Source organism: Sciurus carolinensis, chromosome 6 (assembly GCF_902686445.1).
Source record: "Sciurus carolinensis chromosome 6, mSciCar1.2, whole genome shotgun sequence".
In the NCBI taxonomy this organism is placed as follows: Eukaryota; Metazoa; Chordata; class Mammalia; order Rodentia; family Sciuridae; genus Sciurus; species Sciurus carolinensis.
In genome coordinates this window covers 83,846,150-83,867,762 of record NC_062218.1, presented here as the reverse complement: position 1 = coordinate 83,867,762, position 21,613 = coordinate 83,846,150, and the positions used below count along the sequence as shown (strand labels likewise).

General features: G+C 33.3%; 1 pseudogene; it reads left to right on the top strand.

Annotated features, from left to right (window-relative positions):
- The window catches only part of LOC124986346 (high mobility group protein B1-like), a 64,534-nt pseudogene extending 43,200 nt beyond the window's left edge, over nucleotides 1–21,334 (top strand).
- Nucleotides 21,335–21,613: the final 279 nt, after the last annotated feature.

Genomic DNA, 21,613 nt, shown 5'->3' with positions numbered 1-21,613 from the left:
CTCTTCACAACAAAATGATTGGTTTATCACAATTCACATATCAACTAATATTTTAATCCATACCAAAGAATGTTGTTTAAATGAAAAATTATGATCTAAAATGGGCAGGAGTCACATCAACAATTGAAGTCTAAATCTCTTGATAATTAGCATAAAATATTGCATTGGTCACAGACCACAGCCTAATAAAGGGAACCAACACCTGTCTCCTGGTAGGCTCACCAATCACAAAAGATTGTGATTATCACAAGAGATTGAGAATTGTTTTACATAAATGAGCTCTGTTAATCAGGATTTAATTATTAAGCATACAATTTAATAGCACATTAAAATGTATTTATTCTATTATTTAACAAGACATTACTAAAATTTTAAGAGCAATAATAGCACCAAACAAAGAAAAGGGGGAATCCAGAAAATAAAGTTTCTTATAAAATAAATGTACTCCTTCTACATTGTTCATACAGTCTTTAAAACCACATGGAAATTTCCAGCTTGTTTCATGATTTCAAACCAAAATGAAAATATTCATCTTAGCTAGAAGGAAAAATATTTCTGATTTCCTATGATGAAGAAAATTATGATTTTAGTAATTCTACATCTATATCTCCAAACTTTCTAAAATTCATTAATGTATCAAATTTGTTAAAAGCCTATCTTGATATCAGTGAAAGATTATGAAATGAAAATCAAATATTCTAATTTTTATGGGAGAGCTTGATAAATCAATATTAACAGAATTAGTATTCCCAAATAAATATCCAATATCTTGTGGTAAGCACAGTAATAATAATGAAAGATACTGCTTAATTCCTGTGTTAAATTTGTAGATCAAAATTCACTCTATAATTAATAATCTCCTTTTATTCAATTGCACTAATCAAGTTACTTTTAGTATGGCATAAATTTAATCATTTCACTAGAACCCCTAAATATTTTGCAAATTGTCTGGGAATGTAAAATAGGGCAAAAAATTTCTTTTTAAATATATCAGTTCTATTTTAATGAAGAAAAATACTACTTTTTACTTGGATCTTCTGATATATTTACCTTTCAATGTCTTTCTTTGATTTAAACAGCAGTAATGGGATTTGTCACTGGACATATCTTCAAAATTGAAAATGTGCTAAAATTATATTAATGCATTATGCTGGTAGTATTTAGATAGGTGGAAAAACTTACTTCATAATTAAAGCTAATTCATAAACAGTTTCAATCAAATTAACCCTAATCAATTAAAAATTCAGCATTCCATAACTAAATAAATGATATAAATCTGTAAAAATATTTATGTAACAGTATTTTTATCATCATGTTTCAGTGATCTAAGTTTTAATATTGGAAGATGTCAGCATATAGTTGACATTTAAACAAGAGAAATGAAATCGATAGAGGAGAGAAGACCCAGTAAGAAGCTGGGAACACTCCACCTTTCAGAGGTGAAGAGGAGAGGGACTCAAGGGGACTGAACAGTAGTAGAAAATTAGGCAGCAGAAGAAAATACTTGTCCCCAACCCACCCTCCCAGTGATGGGATGGTTGATACTTTGGTAGAGTAACTTGGAGATGAGAAAGCGACCACAGTACATTTAGCAACACAGAATTTAAAATTAGTAGCCCAAAGCACCATTAGAGAGAAGAAGAAATAAATTCGAGTATAATCAGACCCACAATGAAAATGAAAAAAGAATAAATCTGTTAATATTTATTTTAAACCTTACAATGTCTAGCCATCCTTTTGATTTTTCAATGAAAACAGTGTTGAAAATAATAGGATTTAGTGAGGGCAGGAAAGATAGTAGACTGAGACAGACAGTATTACCCTATGTACATGTATGACTACATGAATAGTGTGAAACTACATTGTGTACAATCACAGAAATGAAAAGTTGTACCCCATTTGTGTACAATGAATCAAAATGTAGTCTGTAAAAATAAAAATTAGAAAAAAGAAAATAATAGGATTTAATCACATGGCAGTGAAATGTCTTATTTATGAAAGAAAAACTTTACAAAACATTCTAGCACTACCACTAGCTCTGGGTTGCTACATATCTGTAGCGAACAAGGGTAGAAAAATGTCACAACTATATAACTAGTTAGTTAAAACTGTGAAAAACTCAGTTCACTTACACTTCCTCATTAAACTTCCTCCAAGTTCATGTGATAGGTAAAAAGGAGAACTGGTCTGATGTAATGCAGTCTTTAAAGACTATTTCTAAGGAATTTCAAATTTTTGTTGTTTCTAATTACTCTTTGCTGTATCTATATGTTAAGACAGTTTCTTTCCCATGTACTACTATGCTAATATTTTCTAAGTAAGAGAATTTTTGATAGTGTATCTCCAAAGAAGGAAACAGGAGAAAACATGAAAAGAGCAAAGAAATAACCAAAATTCTTTTGTTGTTGCTGTCATTATCCAATTGCAATTCAGCTATAACTAAAACAGGCTTGAGATGCATTGAACTAGTAGATTTTATTTTTCTCCCATGGCTTGTACAAGTAATTTGAGGTAAGAAGTCTTTTATATGCAATACTATTAACAACAACAACAACAATAAAAACCAGTAGCTAAGCAGTTTGTGTACATCATTTTGTAAAATACTTAACTAATAAAGAATCTGGCTGTTTTAATGCTTGATGTTGACATTGTTAAATTCCATCCTCTTCTTCCCCTTCTACCCCATATTCAGGAAAGTCAATTTGAAAAGGCCAGGTGCTCCTTCTAGTGGGACTGGTAGGGTAGGCCATGTTGGAACCCCTCTCTTCAGCCCCATCCCATCAAACAAAACTCAAATCCAACATCCTTCCTCTGCTCTCTCAAGCCACTTTTGTATTTGAGAGGTGCTCTATTTTCCACAGAAAACATCATCATCTTAGTGATCATTTTCCCACACCTATTTGGTGAGTATGTGCCATCATCTGTCTCCATATCAAAGCCAAAGTTTCGGTGGAGTCTATCCTAAATCAGCAGCAAGTAAAATAATTTGGGAAAATAACATATTTTCAGTTTACAGAGAAGTGAAATTATACATGTGCAGTTCAATTATTTCCCCTTTTAAAGCTGAAACTTTAGAGACTAACTTGGACTACTATTACAGGTCTGTCCATTAATTATGTATATATAATATTCAAATTTAAATCAATATGAACTTAACTAATGTTGAATTAAACAAATTTAAATTAATGAGGAGCCACTATCCTTAAAAAATAGTCATAAGAATTACCCCATAACAAACAAAAAAACAGAAAAGAACCTCTATAAACCATAATTCAAAATTTACTTGAACATCATCATAAACAAACTAAAAATTAATAATAAAGATCTATCCTCTTTTTTCCCTAGAAATTTCAAATATTAGAAATTTTACCAAATTTGCTATATATAATTCCACCTTTACAAAGTAAAGAATAAAATAAAACTTTCAAAATGATATGATAAATAGTTATGGTATAATTTTCTGGGAATAAAAGAAGGGGAAAATAATACATTCAGGACCAAAATATAATATCTACTGGGCATGATACAAAGCTAAACCTCCCAATTAATAGAAATTTAAAAAAGATATGAAAGAATGTCACAGAGCCATCAGGTAAAAGAAATACCAAAACATACATTAAAAATGTAATAGGAAGAACAAAGTAAAATGTGCAGAATTGAAAGTACAGTGAAAGAAAACAAAAACAAACAAAATGAACCTAAAAAATGCATTCACCAGGGAAAGGAAGCAGAGATCTACTGCAGCCCTAGGGAGAAGGTTCTGCTGAGTCTTTTAAAAAGGGGGAAAATAAAAGACCACAGAGAGACAGGAATGGAATCAATATTTTTAATGTGATCGAAGTAGTAAAGACTAAACTGTATGATGCCTTGGGCCAGGGTGATGCTTTGGGCCAGGGTGATACCATGTAAGCAATGAAAAGTAATGAAATAATGGACATGTTACCAAGGTAGAAAGGTTTCAATGAGGGTAAGAAGAAAGGAGAAATCTAAAGAAACTTGGTGAAGCAAGAATGGAGATATAATTTCTTGCGGTGCTGGGGATTGAACCCAGGGCCTTGTGCTTGCAAGGCAAGCACTCTACCAACTGAGCTATCTCCCCAGCCCCAAAAATAATGTATTTCAATTGTGAACCTCATTGTTTAGTGTTCCTTCTCTGATGAATACTCACTAGTGGGTTCTAACCTGCAGTGAAATAATTTCATTCTTGCTTTCCATTCACATAATCCAAGATCAAGGTGCAAATACATTAGTTTTTCCTGAAATCTCTTTCCTTGGCTTACAGATTTCTTCCATCTTAATTTTATCACATGATCTATCTCTGTGTCTACAGACCTCCTAGTGTTTCTTACTCTTTATTTTTATTTTGTAGTTGGTTGTTGTTAGGTTTTGTTTTGTTTTGTACTGGTGGTTGAACCCTGAGGCACTTTACGGTCTTCAGCCCTTTGTATTTTTTATTGTAAGACAGGGCTTTCACCAAGTCGCTGAGGTTGGCGTGGAACTTGTGATCCTGCTGCTTCAGCCTCCTGAGTCACTGGGATTACAGGCCTGCACCACCACACTCGGCTCTTCCTCTTCATTTAAGGAACCTAGTCATATTGAATTTAGACCTACTCCAACAGTCTCATTTTTGTTACTCACCTTTTTAAAAAACTTACCTCTTAATAAGGTTACATTTTGATGTATCATGAGTCAGTACATCCTCATAGATATTTGAGGGGGCAACACCAATTCAGGCCATAACAACCTAATCCATAAATTCATATATTTCCTAACCATGGGTCCCATATACAGTGAAAGACTGAGTGTGAAACAACTCTGCCCATCAGGACTTCACATCATCATTCTTTTTAAAGCCACAATAAAACGACACAGCCAACAACCATTCTCAGCTTGCACTTACTTTGAGCTGACTCTACCTTTAAACAAACTTACACTTTTCCTCTTTTATCAGAGATCACATGGTATTCTAACAGTCATCGACATGAGTTCATGCAGAGACTCTGATAAAGTACTTGTGAATGGCAGGGAATCGAGTCATCTGCACCTATGGCTTGCATTTACCTTCTGACTCTGATTGTCCAAATCCCAATATACGACCCATGGTATAATAAATTGCTGTTGGGTCTACCCAAACCTATAATTTGGTGGGTCTGAGACCACCTATTTCAAGATTACCAGGTATGTTCACATAGTCATCTATTGCTCTAAGGCCACAGAAACATTCCTAATGACTTCAACATTATGTATTTGTCATATTGCTCTTATCCAATGTGATTTTCTGTCTTTTTATACATTGTTATACTTGAGACAGTTCCTGTCGACATGCTCAGCAATTGAAACAGATGTTCTGTGGAGTCCATTCACCTTTTACACACGCACACACACACACAAAATACACAATTTGATTTTTTTGCTTCTAACCTGAATTAATTCATAAATAATTTGTATTACTTTAAGAATAAATAACATGTTTTTCTAAGGTTATTCTCTGACTAATTTATCCACATCCATCATGACTTTGTTTTTTGATTGATTTATCACTTGTATTATAAGAAATAGCAAGGTCCTCTGAAATTACTAAGTTACAAATAAACTGCATAACTCTTGGCACAAATGGAAGGCTAAATCAACTGCAGCTTGATTCATTAGACTATGAAGTTAAGAATCCTTGTATGAGAAAATAAATAGAACAGCTGTTTGGTGTTGACTCACAGCCTTGTTGTAAATAGCTGAATAGATGTTGTCCTCTTGGGAGATTAGTATTTAATCTTTAACTGGAAATTTCAATGCATTTATCCCTTGGGACAAGTTCACAGCTGTAAAATTGTGAGTACAGCTCATGGTAGAGTACCGCCCATGGATAAATAGTTCTGATAAGGAGTATTTATCCTACCTGAGACTTTTATCATTTAAATGTGTTTACCTGATTACCCTGAAAGTTCAGATCAGCTGCATTATGGAGTAGGGCTAGATAAAACCTGCCGACAACAACAAGAAGAAGATCTTATTGAATTAAATTGTCAAGGATAAATCTTTAAAATAAAGCAAGATGCATTTCATAAATTATCCTTAATTCTTTCAAAAAGGAGTAATTTCTCCAGGAGGATGATCAGCACTCAGCCTACTAGTAATAAAGGCTCCCTGGATGCAAATAGCAAATCCAGGGTGTTTGCATACTGTCCACTAAATTTCCTGCTAACTTTAAAAGTTTCTATCCTTTTGGGAACAATAACAAAAACAACTAATTGATTAACTAAATTGTAATATGAAAAAATAAAATAAGACCAAAAGACCAAAAAAGAAAGAAAAAGGGAAATCAAATGTGGAGATAGATGTTCCCAGTAAGAGGGACTTTCATTTCAAAAACATTTATTTAAAATTAGGATCAAGTTTCTATTGTTTCAGAGAGTATACTTTCATGACTTTAAATATATAATGCTACTTATTCTCACCATGCACTATATTTTTGAAAAGCAATATCTATGAAGGAACATAATTTTCACCACCCATCTTTTTCCATCTAAGTCTAGAGTTCTCATCAAATTAGGCTAGCAAACATAAAAAATGGGGTCCAAGTATAGGATTATGGATTTGTAGAAGAAAGGCCAACTGTGCTGAAAAAGAGATGTAGAAAGTTGTGAGTAGAAGCCGACAGTGATGTTTTCACACACACACACACACACACACACACACACAATTTGAAAAGCAAATATTACTTTAAGGAATTTGTTCTTGGGTCTAGCTTTCATCATGTTCTGAATCACTCAGGAACTATGTAGTATTTCTTATGTGAAAATCAACTAATTAATGTATATACTAAAGGAAGCCTGGTGCAGTAGCGCACACCTTTAATGCTAGTGCTCTGAAGGCTGAGGCAGAAGGATCGCAAGTTCAAAGACAGCTTCATCAAAGGCAAGGTGCTAAGCAGCTCAGTGAGAGAGAGTCTAAATAAAATACAAAACAGGATTAGGGATGTGTCTCAGTGGTTGAGTGTTCCTGAGTTCAATCCCAATACTAAAACAAACAAATAAACAAACTATATGTGTATATATATAATATATATACATAATAAAGGGGAGAGTATTGCTACCAAAGTAATCCTAAAAATAAATTATAAAAATTTCAGATTTACTTTCTTTTATAGAATCGGAATTAATATTATATTTCTAGGGTTTAATATGTATTATTTAATTTTATTCTTTGGGACTGGGGTGTAACTCATGTGGTGCTTGTCTAGCATGCATGAGGCCCTGGATCTAGTACCTACCATGGGTAAAAAAAAAAAATTCCATTTTTCCTTTTTATTTATAATTGCATACCCTTCAATCATACATCTAACATATTTCCAACAATTTTATATCGTTAGCAGGCTGCATATCTTACAGGATCCTCTTAATTATACTAAGTGAACATATGCGTGTGACTACATTTGTTACTGTAACTGTTTGACAACATTTGATGAAATAGTAAGGGAAATTCATATGAATTTTAATAGTTATAGGAATTTTGATTTTGTACACAAAGGACCATATTTATGAAAATTAACTGTGAGGTGGCAACCAGTACCACAAATGACAGTTAAATTATTTGCTGATGAGTTGGAACAAAGATGTCTGAATCAAGTAGATGCCTTGAGTTCCTTCATGTCTAATGTCACATCTTCCAAAACCTGACAGCATGAAACCTATGTAACAGCAGGAATTTCAAGTTACGTTCTCAGAGAAGAATGCAAAATTAGAAGAAGAAATTAACAAAATGTCAACATAAATACAGATGATCAGTAAGTAAGATTCTCTCTAATTTATAAAGTACATTAAATTATTCATGTATTTCAAAGCATTTGTTTCATGAAATAACAAATGAAAACTTACTATAGCACAAAATATTTGTACTTTCAAGAATTTCATTACATGCATTCAGACTAAAAATGACAGCAACCTAGGATAGTTGATTCAGAAATTATTGTTATTATCAATAAGTGAGGGCATGTTTAAACATCATTATTCAGAGTAAAGGCCAGAGAACAAAAACTCTGTGCCTATCAAGAACACAACATGAGCTAAGCTCACCCTCCTGAACTGAAAAATGAAATTAAAGGTGGCAGATGTGCCCAAGGAATATTGTGGGAATTTGACCCCTTCATTTATCCTGTGATGGATGAATGTGTGGAGATGAAAACTACCGTGCAATGGAACAATATTAGAATGGTGGCAATGAAAATAAATAGTATCATCATGTTAATAGCCTTGGAAGGAGTATAAATAGTGAATGTTCAGTAGAGAAATCCATGTCGCCTCACCAGAAGGTCTGTTGTACTATAATGTAAAAAGTGGGTCATTTAAATTATATCAAACAGTTTCTTAAATAATTTTAATACTAAAGAAAAGAGTAAAGATGAGAATATATTTTTGCAAACACCTATGAGTTCTTTGCAAACAATAAGATATACAAAACTATGAATGAAAGAGAATCTCAAAAAATGAAAATATGTCTGTCTGTTTTGGTACAGAAAATTGAACCCAGGGGCGATTTACCACTGAGTTATATCCCCAGTCCTTTTAATTTTTTAAATTTTGAGATAGGGTCTTCCTGAGGCTGACCTTGAACTTGCAATTCTCCTGCCTCAGGCTTTGGCGTTTCTGGGATTACAGACACACATACGTGGTGCAAGAACACATTATGTTTCAATCAACTGATAAAACAAATATAAGTATACAAAATAAGAAACAGAGGGAAGGAAATATACTCCTAAAGATGGGGAAAAAATACACCATGGATAATTATATTTCTAGAGAAGAAAGCACAACCTGGGAAACAAAAGTAGTATTGAATATTATTATTTTAAAAAAAGCAGCCGCTCTGGAACAGTATGGAGAATCCTAAGAAAACTTGGAATGGACTCACCTTTTGACCCAGTCATCCCACTCCTTGGTTTATACACAAAGGACCTAAAATCAGCAAACTACAGTAACACAGCCACATCAATGTTTATAGCAGCTCAGTTCACAATAGCTAGATTGTGGAACCAACCTAGATGCCCTTCAACAGATGAATGGATAAAGAAACTCTGGTATATATACACAATGGAATAGTATTCAACCATAAAGAAGAATAATATCATGGCATATGCAAATAAATGGACGGAATTGGAGAATATCACGCTAAGTGAAATAAGCCAAGCCCAAAAAACCAAAGACCGAATGCTTTCTCTGATAAGTGGAGGATAATATATAATGGGGGTGGGGTGGGGAATGAGAGAATAATGGGGGAACTTTAGAATATGTAGAAGAAAATGAGAGGGAGGGGGTATGAAAAATGATGGAATGAGACAGACATCATTACCCTATGTACATATATGATTACACAAATGGTATGAATCTGCATTGTGTACAACCATAGAAATGAAATTATGTACCCCATTTGTGTACAATGAATCAAAATGCAATCTATAAAAAATTAAAAGCTAAATAAAAATCATAAAAAAATTCATAAAAAAAAAAATAGCTGGGTGAGGTGGTCTACAACTATAATTCCAGCAAATTGGAAGGCTGGAGGATCATAAGTTTCAAGCCAACCTCTGCAATTGAATGAAGCCGTAAGTGATTTAAGAAGGTCGCATCTCAAAAATTAAGAAATAGAAAGGACTGGGAGTCTTGCTAAGGAAGTCTGATCCTAAGCCAACATGATGAAGGTTCAGGCCTACTTTGTCTTCTATTTGGTGCAGGGTCTCTGGTCTAATTCCTAAGTCCTTGATCCATTTTTGAGTCGAGTTTTGTGCAGGGTGGGAAATAGAGGTTTAATTACATTTTACTGCATATGGATTTCCAGTTTTGCCAGCACCATTTGTTGAAGAGGCTATCTTTTCTCCTTTGTATGTTTTTGGCTCCTTTGTCTAGTATGAGGTGACTGTATTTAGGTGGGTTCGTCTCTGTGTCTTCTATTCTTTACCATTGGTCTGCCTGTCTATTTTGGTGCCAATACCATGCTGTTTTTGTTACTATTGCTCTGTAGTATAGTTAAGGCCTGGTATTGTGTTACCTCCTACTTCACTTTTTCTGCTCAGGATGTTTTGGATATTTGAGGTCTTTTATTCTTCCAGATGAATTTCATGATTGATTTATCTATTTCTATGAGGAATGTCATTGGGGTTTTAATTGGAATTGCGTTGAATCTGTATAGCACCTTTGGTGGAATAGTCATTTTGACAAGATTAATTTTGCCTATCCAAAAATAAGGGAGATCTTTCCATCTTCTAAGGTTTTCTTCAATTTCTTTCTTTAGTGTTCTGTAGTTTTCATTGTAGAGGTCTTTCACCTCTTTTGTTAGATTGATTCCCAACTATTTTATTTTTTTGATGCTATTGTTAATGGAGTGGTTTTCCTAGTTTCTGTTTCAGAGGATTCATCACTTATGAATAGAAATGCATTAGATTTATATGTATTGATTTTATATCCTGCTAATTTGCTGAATTTATTTATTAGTTCTAGAAGTTTTCTAGTGGAGTTTTTTGGATCCTCTACTCCCAAAGCACAAGAAATAAAAGCAAGAATCAATAAATGGGATAGATTCAAACTTGAAAGCTTTTTCTCAACAAAGGATACAATTAATAATGTGAAAAGAGAGCCCACAGAGTGGGAGAAAATCTTTTCCACAGGTAATTCAGATAGAGTACTAATCTCCAAAATTTATAAAGAACTTACAAAACTTTACACCAAAAATACAAAGAACCCAAGCAATAAATGGGCCAAGGAACTGGACAGACACTTTACAGAAGAAGACACACAGGCAATTAATAAATATATGAAAAAGTGTTAGACATCTCTAGTAATTAGAGAAATGTAAATTAAAATACTTGAAGATTCCATTTACTCCAATTAGAATGGCTATTATCAAGAACTCAAACTATAATAGATATTGGCGTGGATGTGGGGAAAAAGGCACACTTTTACATTGCTGGTGGAATTGCAAGTTGGTGCAGCCACTCTGGAAAGTAGTGTGGAGATTCCTCAGAAAACTTGGAATGGATCTACCTTTTGACCCAGTTATCCCACTCTTTGGTTTATACACAAAGGACTTAAAATTAGCATACTACAGTAACACAGCCACATCAATGTTTATAGCAGCTCAACTCACAATAGATAGAAGTGGAACCAACCTGTATGCCTTTCAGAAATGAATGGATAAAGAACCTGTGGTACATATACACAATGGAATATTATTGAGCCATAAAGAAGAATAATATTATGGCATTTGCAAATAAATGGATGAAATTGGAGAATATCATGTTAAGTGAAATGAACCAATCCCAAAAAACCTAAGGTGGAATGTTTTCCCTGATAATTGGATGCTGATATATAATGGGGGTAGGAATGTGGGGGTGACAGAAGAATGGAGGAACTTTAGATTACTTAGCGGGAAATGAGAGGGAAGAGGGGGCAGGGGTATGAAAAATGGTGGAATGAGACAGACTTCATTACCTTATGTACATGTATGATTACATGAATGGTATGAATCTACATGGTGTACAATCATAGAAACGAAATGATGTACCCCATATGTGTACAATGAATCAAAAAGGAGTCTGTTATAAAAAATAACAATAATAAAAAGAAAGGATTGGGATGTAAATCAGTATTAAACTGCCCCAGAGTTCAATCCCCAGTACCACAAATATCAAAATAATGATAACAACAACAGCAACGACATAGAGATAAAGACAGTGTAGTTCATAGCAGTCATGCAGGTACTTAGGAGACTGAGGCAGGAGGTTCCCTTGATCTCAGAAATTCAAGATCAGTCAAGATGACACAGGGAAACCCAGTTTCAGAAAAAGAAAGGAAGGAAAGAAGGAGCAAGGGAAAGAAGGCTGGAAGGAAGAAGGGAAGAAAGAAGAGAAAGGAAAAGGAAAGAAAGATAAGACTAAGAGAACAACCTAATAAAGTAAAATAGAAGGAATCGACTCTGACAGTCTATGTCAAATTTAAATTGCTTAATCAATGAATTCTACAAAAATACCTATCAAGCATAAAAATAATTGAATTTCTTCTTTCACTATGGTTCCACATATTAAAATGCAAGATGCCAGTGAGAGTGTAAAATTATATATTGAGAATTACATAGTCATCTATATCATAATGTCATTCATATAAAAAATAGAAATTATCAGATATCTAAATGAACATGACATTCATATAAACATTACATATTATGTATTATATACATAATATTTATATATTCTCTCTTACAAATAAATGAACAAATAAACTGATAATCATAAAGTTAAGAATAATACCTATATTAAATCAAATATGGCTATAAAACAGAATAAAACACTGTCATTTTTAAAAATATATAAACCTAATACCAAACTTACAGTCTTAAGATATCTGTGTCAGCAATTCTAATTAAGTAAACAAATAAATAGAAAATTAAAAATTTTTAAAAATCTGAATAAAATTTTGAATAAATGATAATGTTAAGTTCTTTTATACCTGTTACTTACCTATTGCTGTGGTATAAAAGTGTTAACGATATATTTGTTTTATTCCTGATCTGGAAGAAAAAGTTTTCGATTTCTCTCTGTATGATACTTGTGATGGAATTATCATATAAAACCTTTATTATGTTGAGTTATCCTCCTTCTACACCTAGTTTTAATTAAAGAGTACTGAATTTTTCAAGTGTTTTATTCTGCATTTTGCAGATGACTACATGCTTTTTTGAGATGACTATGTGATGTTAGTGTTCATTTTGTCAATATGGTATTGTCACATATTGACTTGTGAAGGTTGAACCATCCTTGAATCCAAGGTAAAAATCTCATTGGTTTATGACCCTTTAAAATAGTTAAATTCACTCGGCTGATAAAAGGAATCCAAATAACATTTCTATTTGTAGATGACCTGATCCTGCATGTAGAAAATAAACACACACATGAAAAAATATAAAGGATATAAGGATATAAAATTAATACAAAATTCAGTGCTTTTATCATATGCTAAAAATAAAATATACAAAAAGGAAGCTCAGAAAGAAATATCATTATATACATATATATATTCATAATGAATTAATTAAAAACATAAAATAGAGTAATCTCATGCAGAAAAAATAATACAATAATCAAAAAAAATAAAATAATTTGCAATAAACTTAGCCAGGAGGTAAAACACTTGTACCCTGAAAACTATAAGACATTGTTGAAATAAATTAAAGGATACACTAATAAGAGGAAAGTCATCACATGATCATACATTTGAAGACTAAACATTGTTAAAAATGTACCATCCAAAGTGATCTAAAGATTCAATGCAATCCCTATCTAAATTCCAATGGCATTTTTATTATTTTTTAAAAATTTTTACAGAGTGCATTTTGATTCATTGTACACAAATGGGGTACAACTTTTCTTTGCTATGGTTGTGCATGATGTAGATTAATACCATTCGTGTAATCATACATGTACATAGGGTAATGAAATCTGTCTCATTCTGCCATTTTCATACCCCTGCCCCCTCCTCCCTCTCATTTTCCTCTACTGTAATCTAAAGTTCCTCCATTCTTCTGTCACCCTCCACACCCCCACCACCATTATGTATCATCATCTTTGTAACACAGCCACATCAAAGTTTATAGCAGCTCAATTCACAATAACTAGATTGTAAAATCAACCTAGATGCCCTTTAACAGATGAATGGATAAAGAAACTGTGGTATATATACACAATGGAATATTATTCAGCCATAAAGAAGAACAATATTATGGCATTTGCAGATTAATGGATGGAATTGGAGGATATCACACTATTGAAATGAGCCAATCCCAAAAAAACCAAAGGCTGAATGTTTTCCCAATGGCAAATAATCCTCAAATTCAGGATCTTTCTAAAGACTCCAGAATAGCCGAAGCAATTTTGAGAAAGAAGACAAAAACTGGAAGCATTTTACTTCAGGATTTCAAAATATATTATAAAGCTACAATTGAACCAGTATACCTAAGCCATGGAACAGAAAAGAAAGTCAGGAAATAATCCATGTTATCTCCTTAATTGATCTTAAAGAAGGGAGCCAATATACCATAGGGAAAGGACAGTGTCTGCAACCAATGTTGGGGAAACTGAATATCCATATGTAGGAAAAAAAAAAAAAAAAAAACAGACCCTTACTTCACACCATACTAAAAAATCAATTCAAAATTGATTAGAGAATTAGAATATAATACTTATAATGTCACTCTCCCAGAAGAAACCATGATAGAAATGCTTCATGACATCAATCTTGGCAGTGGTTTCTTGGACAAGACACCAAAAGTAAAAATAACTAAGAAAGCCTACTTCTAACTGAAAAGCTTCTGAACAGCAAAGGAACAACCAGCAGAATAAAAAGGAGCCTACTGAATAGGAGAAAATACTTGCAAACCATACAGAAAACACAAGGAATGCCTAGCACTCAAAATAAATAAACAAATAAAGAAGAAATAAGAAATGGCAGCATTTTTCAAAAGAAGACATACAGATGTCAATAGTTCCATGGAAAGATATCTAGTATTCGGAATTGTCAGGGAAATGCAAATCAAAACTACAATGAGACTGGCAGTACAGCTTAGTGTTAGAGTCCTTGCCTGGAAGGAACTGGGCCTTAGATTCGATCCCAAGCACCACTAAAATAAACAAACAACCCCAACGAGATATCACCTCACATGTTAGATGGCCAGTAAAAAGATACAGAGTGAGTTAAGTAGAGATATTGGAACCCCTGTATACTGTTGTTGGGAAAATAAGTCAGTGTGGCAGCTGTGGAAGACAGAGGTCTCTCAGAAAAATTTTTAAAAAACTGTATGATACAACATTCCTACTGCTGAGTATTTATCTAAAAGCATCTACACTCCCATCTTCATTCACAGTATTCAAGATGTAGAAATAGTAAGTGTCCATAAATGGATGAATGAAGAGAGATGATGTGTTATATGAATACAACAGGACATTATCAAGTCTTAATGAGGAAGGCTTACAATTTGCTACAACATGGATGAAACTGAAGAACACCATGCTAAGTGAAATAAATTAGTCACACAAGGGAAAACACTGCATGATTTCACTTAAAATTATTATCTTTAATAGTCAAACTCATGGTAGCAGTGGGGACTAGAGGGCAAGAGAAATAGGGAGTTTTCAATAGGTTTAAATACTTAGTTATGCTACAGTAATATTCTAGAGTTCTACTTAAAGTTAACAATTGAATTTTGTACACTTCAAATTTGTTGTGCACCTATTAGAAGAAAATGTAGGTCCAACACTCCATCATGTTGGTTTAGGAACTGAATTCCTCAAGAAAACTCCTAAGGTGCTAGAAGTAAAATCAAGAATCAATAGATGGAATGGTAGCAAACTAATAAGCTTCTTCACAGCAAAGGAAACAAACAAACACTAAGATAGAACCTACGGAATGGCAGAAAATCTTTGCCACCTGCACGTCAGATAGATCATCAATATCCAGGATGCAAAAAGAACTCAAAAAACTTAACATCAAAAAATAAAAACATAATAACCCAATCAAAAATAAATGGTAAAGGAACTGAACAGGGATGCCACAGAAGAAGAAATAGAAATGGTTAACAAATATATGAAAAAAATGTTCAACATCTCTAGCAACTAGAGAAATACAAATTAAAACTAAAATGAGATTTCATCTCACTCCAATCAGAATGGCAGCAAACAAGAATACAAGTAACAATATATGTTGGTGAGGATGTGGTGAATAGGGTACACTCATACATTGCTGATGGGACCGAAAATTGGTACAACCACTCTTTAAAGCAGTATAAAGATTCCTCAAAAAACTAGGAATGGAACCACTATTTGACCCTGTTATATGTTCAAAAGACTTCAAATCCACATACTATAATGACACCTGCCACATCCATGTTTATAGCAGCTCAATTCACAATAGCTAAGCTATGGTAACAACCTAGGTGCCCTTCAACAGATGAATGGATAAAGAAAATGTGGTATATGTACACAATGGAACATGACTCAGCCATAAAAAAGAATTACTTTATGACATTTGCCAAAAAATGCCTAGATAGGAAGACTATTATATTATGTGAACCAAGCTAATCCTAAATCCAAAGGTCAATGTTCTCTCTGATATGTGGATGCTAACACACAACAAGCGCTGAGGGAGAACAGAAGTTCAGTAGAGTAGACAAAGGGTAATGAAGGAAGAGGCAGATAGGAAGAGGAAAGATAGTGAAATGAACTTGACGCAACTTTCCTATGCATATATGAATACACCACAGTGAATCTCCACATCATGTGCAACCAAAAGACTGGGATTCTAATTTGAATAAGATGTACTCCATGTTTGTATAAATATGTCAAAATATACTCTACTGTCATGTATATCTAAAAAAAAGTTTATTCAATGTTAAAAAGGTAGATCTCACGTTGGTGTTCTTAACAAAAAATTAACAAATTCTGTAATAAAAAACACAAAGAGGCCCAGGAGTTGTTAGACATATCTATTTTTTACCACCTTGATTGTGATGATGGCAACATCTCAATTGCACGTGTTAAAAATCATCACATTACACATATTATATACGTGCAGTACTTTGCTACCTGTCATACTTATGTAAAGCTATGAAAATATTGTTACAATAAATAGAATGCAAAAGAATGATTCCCAAAACTAGTGTAAAGCACAAAAATGTCACTGGAAGCATTATACTTTTGTAGTTTTCCTTTTATGTAAAACAAAGGTTATTGTTCTAACTACTTCATAAAGCTGTTTTTGCCCTTTCATTTAAATCAGTTAAGAATACTTCATAATAACAAGAATAATCATAAGAATTCAGAAATAAATAACTTAATTGTAAAATGAAGTATAAAAAGATCTGGACATTAAAATGAAAGATATGGAAATTTGAATCTAAAAATCTGACAGTTTTTAATATCTAAAGTAGAGGAAATGGAAGAGATCATTTACCAAAAAAAAAAAAAAAAAAGTGAAATAAGCAAACAAACTAACCAAAAACCAGAACAACATTTCCTGGAATTGAGGAAAATAAAACTAATAATAAAAAGAAATTCCTCAAATCCCCAAACTTTGTACGTTTCTATTTATTGACCTTCAGGTCATAATAATTTTTTAAAAAATGTAAATTATCCTCAGTAAACTAATTTGTGGCATGCACACACAATGGAATAATGTACACTATACTGCAAGTGAGTGGTTTGAAGAGAGATGCCTACTATGTGCTGTTCTGTGAGGAAAAGGAAGATCAGTGTGGTATGAAATACTTAAATAAAAATAAATGTGTATGATATTTGAACAGATAGACTAGAAATAACTAAAAACTTTTCATTCAAAAGCAAGTCTTCTTCTATATTACATTAAATAGAGGAGAATCTGAGGTATGTTAGCAACACTGATACGCTATGCCAAGGGAAAACTTTCTAGCTCAGAATTTTATCTTTAATCATGAGAATGACTTTCTTACTCTAAACAAGTAATCTTGAAGCTGCATTTCAAAGTTTATCTCCTTGATAGTTACATTTAATGTAAGCAATTATATTTAAAGAAAGATTTTCCATTTAAAGAATTTTCTCTAAGAAAATAAATCTGAGTTGGAGGATGAACAGATAACATCCTGTAATTTGTTTATAACTTTCTAGCCAAGAGTCTTTGAAGTAAAAGGAAAGGGAAAATATCACAAGAGCTAACACTGCCAGCAGGCAATGGACATGAAGGGAAGTCATATTTCCAACATCAGGAAGACACATGGGAGATGCAGCTGATTGGAAGAGGAGACAGTCAGAAAGAGGAAAGTTACAGTGCACTTATCCTAGTGTTTCGGTAAACATGATTTCGACCTTATGACAAAGAAACAGAGGTCAATAGTTGTATTTCAGTGTGTTAAACAAATACCATCTGTGGTAAAAATGCAATAGTTTTGAGAAAGAGCATAGAAGTCTCAAGGTTCTTGCCTAAAGCTTCTGCATTTCTAGTTCAGTGGAGTTAACCAGAGCAGTGACAGTTACCATGAACATCGAGACAATTACCATGGGAATTACCATGAGAAGTCACAGTATCTGGCTTTAAAAATAAAAGTTCTAGAGAAGATCTTCATATTATTACCATGATAGACTATTGGGAGATAAAATCAGATGTTCTGTTAAAAGAAAAATCATATTCCTAGTTATGTCTACAGTACTAAATATTTTTATGATAACATTTAAAAGATATTTAATAAGATGTTATAGTCCCTCATATTCTCAACAAGCAAAATTTCATTATTGTGTGTATTGTTTGGAATCCATATACTTTTTCTCTAATTTCGACTTTTTATCATCTGTTTCTAAAAACATTTGCTCTCACAGTTGTCACTTCCCACATTATAGGCTTGAGCCATAAGCCTTCTTAAAATCTGATGAAAATGATGAATCTGCTCTTCCTAAAAAATGGGCATTCATGCATAGGAAAATATGAAAACAATTTTAGAACCTCTTAGGAGCAAAGTTAAAAGTCCTTACTTCAGAGAAGATATATTTTAACTGTTCTTTGTTGTTTCCAGAATCAAAATCACATCCACTACAGCAGAGGAGATTGGCTTAGGGTTTATAACTGAGTGAACAGTGAATCATGTATGCATAGCTTCTTGACTGGAAGCAGACCTTCAAATAAGAGCATCTCCACATGAATAATGGATGGATTTTTTTTCTGTTGAGTTTGTGTTTGCTGACTAAAGGCAATGGAACTTAAGTTCTCAGAATAGAGAAAAACCAAATCACGTTAATTGTAACACTTTATTCACTAAAACACTATAGACAACAGAAAAGGGGTCCAAAATGCCAATTTATATCCAGGATCACCAAACTAAGTCTCATAGGTCAGACCCAGCCTATTTTCTGTTTCTGCCTGTCCCACAGCTGATAATGTAATTTACATGTTTTACAGTTTTGAAAAATCAAAATATAATTAAGAAATGAAGGACTTTGAAAAAGCCAACATCTATGCTAAAGATTCTGCAGATGGTTTAATCTTGGTTAACTAGAACTTCATGACTGTGTTGAGATAGAATGTTATAAGTTGACAGCTAAAATTATCTTTATCTTAGGTCCTGTAATATCCATTTACCTTCATTTCTACTTCCAAAATGACATGTTGGTGACTAATAATATTCTCAAAATGAATTTCTAAGCTTAACTCTAGACCCCATTAACCCTAAAGCTAAGAATTCCATAAGAAAATATATGAAACCTAGAGATTTCATCATTTTGATGTAATCCACCTGCCTGAGGTTCCTACCAATATAAATAGCAAATGTATTGATGTATGACTTTCTTTTTTTTCTGTTACTATAAAAGTTCATGTAACTTCTTACTGTGGAATGTATCATTCAGGATAATTTGAATCCATTTTTCTGGCTCCTGGCCACTCATATTAGGCTCTGAATAATTTTTTTTTCTTTTTTATGTTAAAGCAGAATTATTTTATGTAAACAATTTTGGTGTCCAAAGACGGGCTAGATTCTACAACACTGAGATTACCAGTCTATTTCTACCAGTTGAGCTAGCTAGGCATTAGTGCCCATTGAGTGGAATGCCACTTTGGATTGTCGTTGGCAAGTCTTTCTTGGGACCTGGACCTTCCTTTTCAGGTTGATAGTCCTTGGTTTATTCTGAGCTGGATAATTTTGTAAATACAGACCTTCTGTCAGAACATTCTTTTGCTAACATTTAGTTTCTCCTGACATTTCCATTATGAGGATCAAATATTTGGAGAAAAATTCCACTTGTTACCCTAACTGGATTTATGTTTGATGATGACAGTGCCTTAACTTGCAAGTATTTAAGGAAATGGAGAACTTGGATTTATGTTTCCCACCCCTCCCACCCCTCCTTTCCCCTCTATACAGTCCCTCCTTCCTCCATTCTTACCTCCCTCCCACCCAACAACTGATACTTCTAAGCTGTTTTTTTTTTTTTTTTTAAACTAAAGGTCTTAGACCATAAAACAAAAGGATAAAATATATAACAACTTCTGAATAGCCATGTCTAAAATTTTGATGCAGTGGGAAATGTTAATTGATCTCCACTGTATTATATTCTCTAAAACTGGGCATTCCTAATAGTGATTTCATGAAAAAAAAAAAAACAAAACAAACAAAACAAACAAACAAAAAAAAACACACAGTTTTTTTTTTTTTTATATAAGTCTGCCTAGTCTCAGTATTATTTGGAATCAGAAGAGAAGTGATCTGAAAATAGGTCCAGGAGACAGTAGTGATGGAATTTAATTCAAGCCCATCAAGATAAACTGCCATGAAATTCCTAGGGACAGTTTTGGTGTAAATTCCCATGTCCACTCCACGCTTGCTTGGAAGGGATTTCTCCCACTCTCTTTAATGCAGTTGAACTCAGGGTAACATCTTATGACCTTTCTGGTGAAATTGCTTTTGCCTCTGAGTGCCTAGTTTAATATTTTGGTTGTTTTGTATTTCCAATTTCAAAATTTCTTATAGATGCCTTCAAGATATTTCCTAAAACTGAAGTCGTAGAATTAACATGTAAGAACTTATAGCTATCTAATTTTTTTCTCTCTATAAATTGCTGATTATTCAAGTTTGCTTGCAAGTTTGTTACTGTATCCAGTCATACATAGTTAAAAGAAAATATCCAAGAGTTAACACTCCTAAACACATTTGAGTCAAAGAAAAGATCTTTAAAAATAAAAAGGAAAAAAAAGAGACTTTTAAAACCCAAGCTGCTATATGAACTGCTTTACCTGAAAGAATTGGTCCACAACCCATGTAAGACTTGCAAGTGAAAAATTTAAAAGATAGCTACATAAATAGGTGGCCTTAATTTATTCCCTTTGTTATAAATGTAATTTATGTACAGCTCTTTTTATATTACTATTGTTCTATTTTGTCAATTTGTTGGGAAAATATATGCATTTATTTTCAAATTGCTAACATTTTCAATCTACTATGGCCACTCTAGCTCCCTGATGATCTTGCAGTTAGAATTTGGTGCTTATGTGATATGCTCTGAATTTGATTTCTGGCAAAACAACTCTCAAAATTTTGGTGACCTAAATAGAAAACTGCAGCTCCCCCTACCCACCTCCTGTTTATGTCCTCCTTTTAATCTTATCAGGATAACCTGTTTAACCTCCCATGGGGACTGTAATAGTTAATGGTTTTGTTGTAGAGGAGACCCGAGTACAAAGCTGCAGTGGCCACAGGGATCACAGTCACCAGTTCTTGCAATCCTGTAAGAAGGATTGTAGATGACTTGCACAGAGGAGTCAGCAGGTGTTTAGCAGAGTGAGAATCTGATGTTCACCAAACAGGCCAACTCCGGGAACAACAATGTGGCCCTTTTAGAGTCTGATGTTTCTAAGAAATTTTAGTTCTTTTGTTCTTACTGTATTCTCTCATATCCCCTTAAGTGGTATATTACCCCCTTGAGTCTTCAGCAAATGTTCCTTTGGAGAATTGTGACAACCCAGTCATAAGGGGTGTATGTGACATGGTTTTGGTGATAACCTGGTCACAAGGAGTGGGTGGGACAGGATCTTTAGACAATAGTTCCCTTAAGAGGTTATAA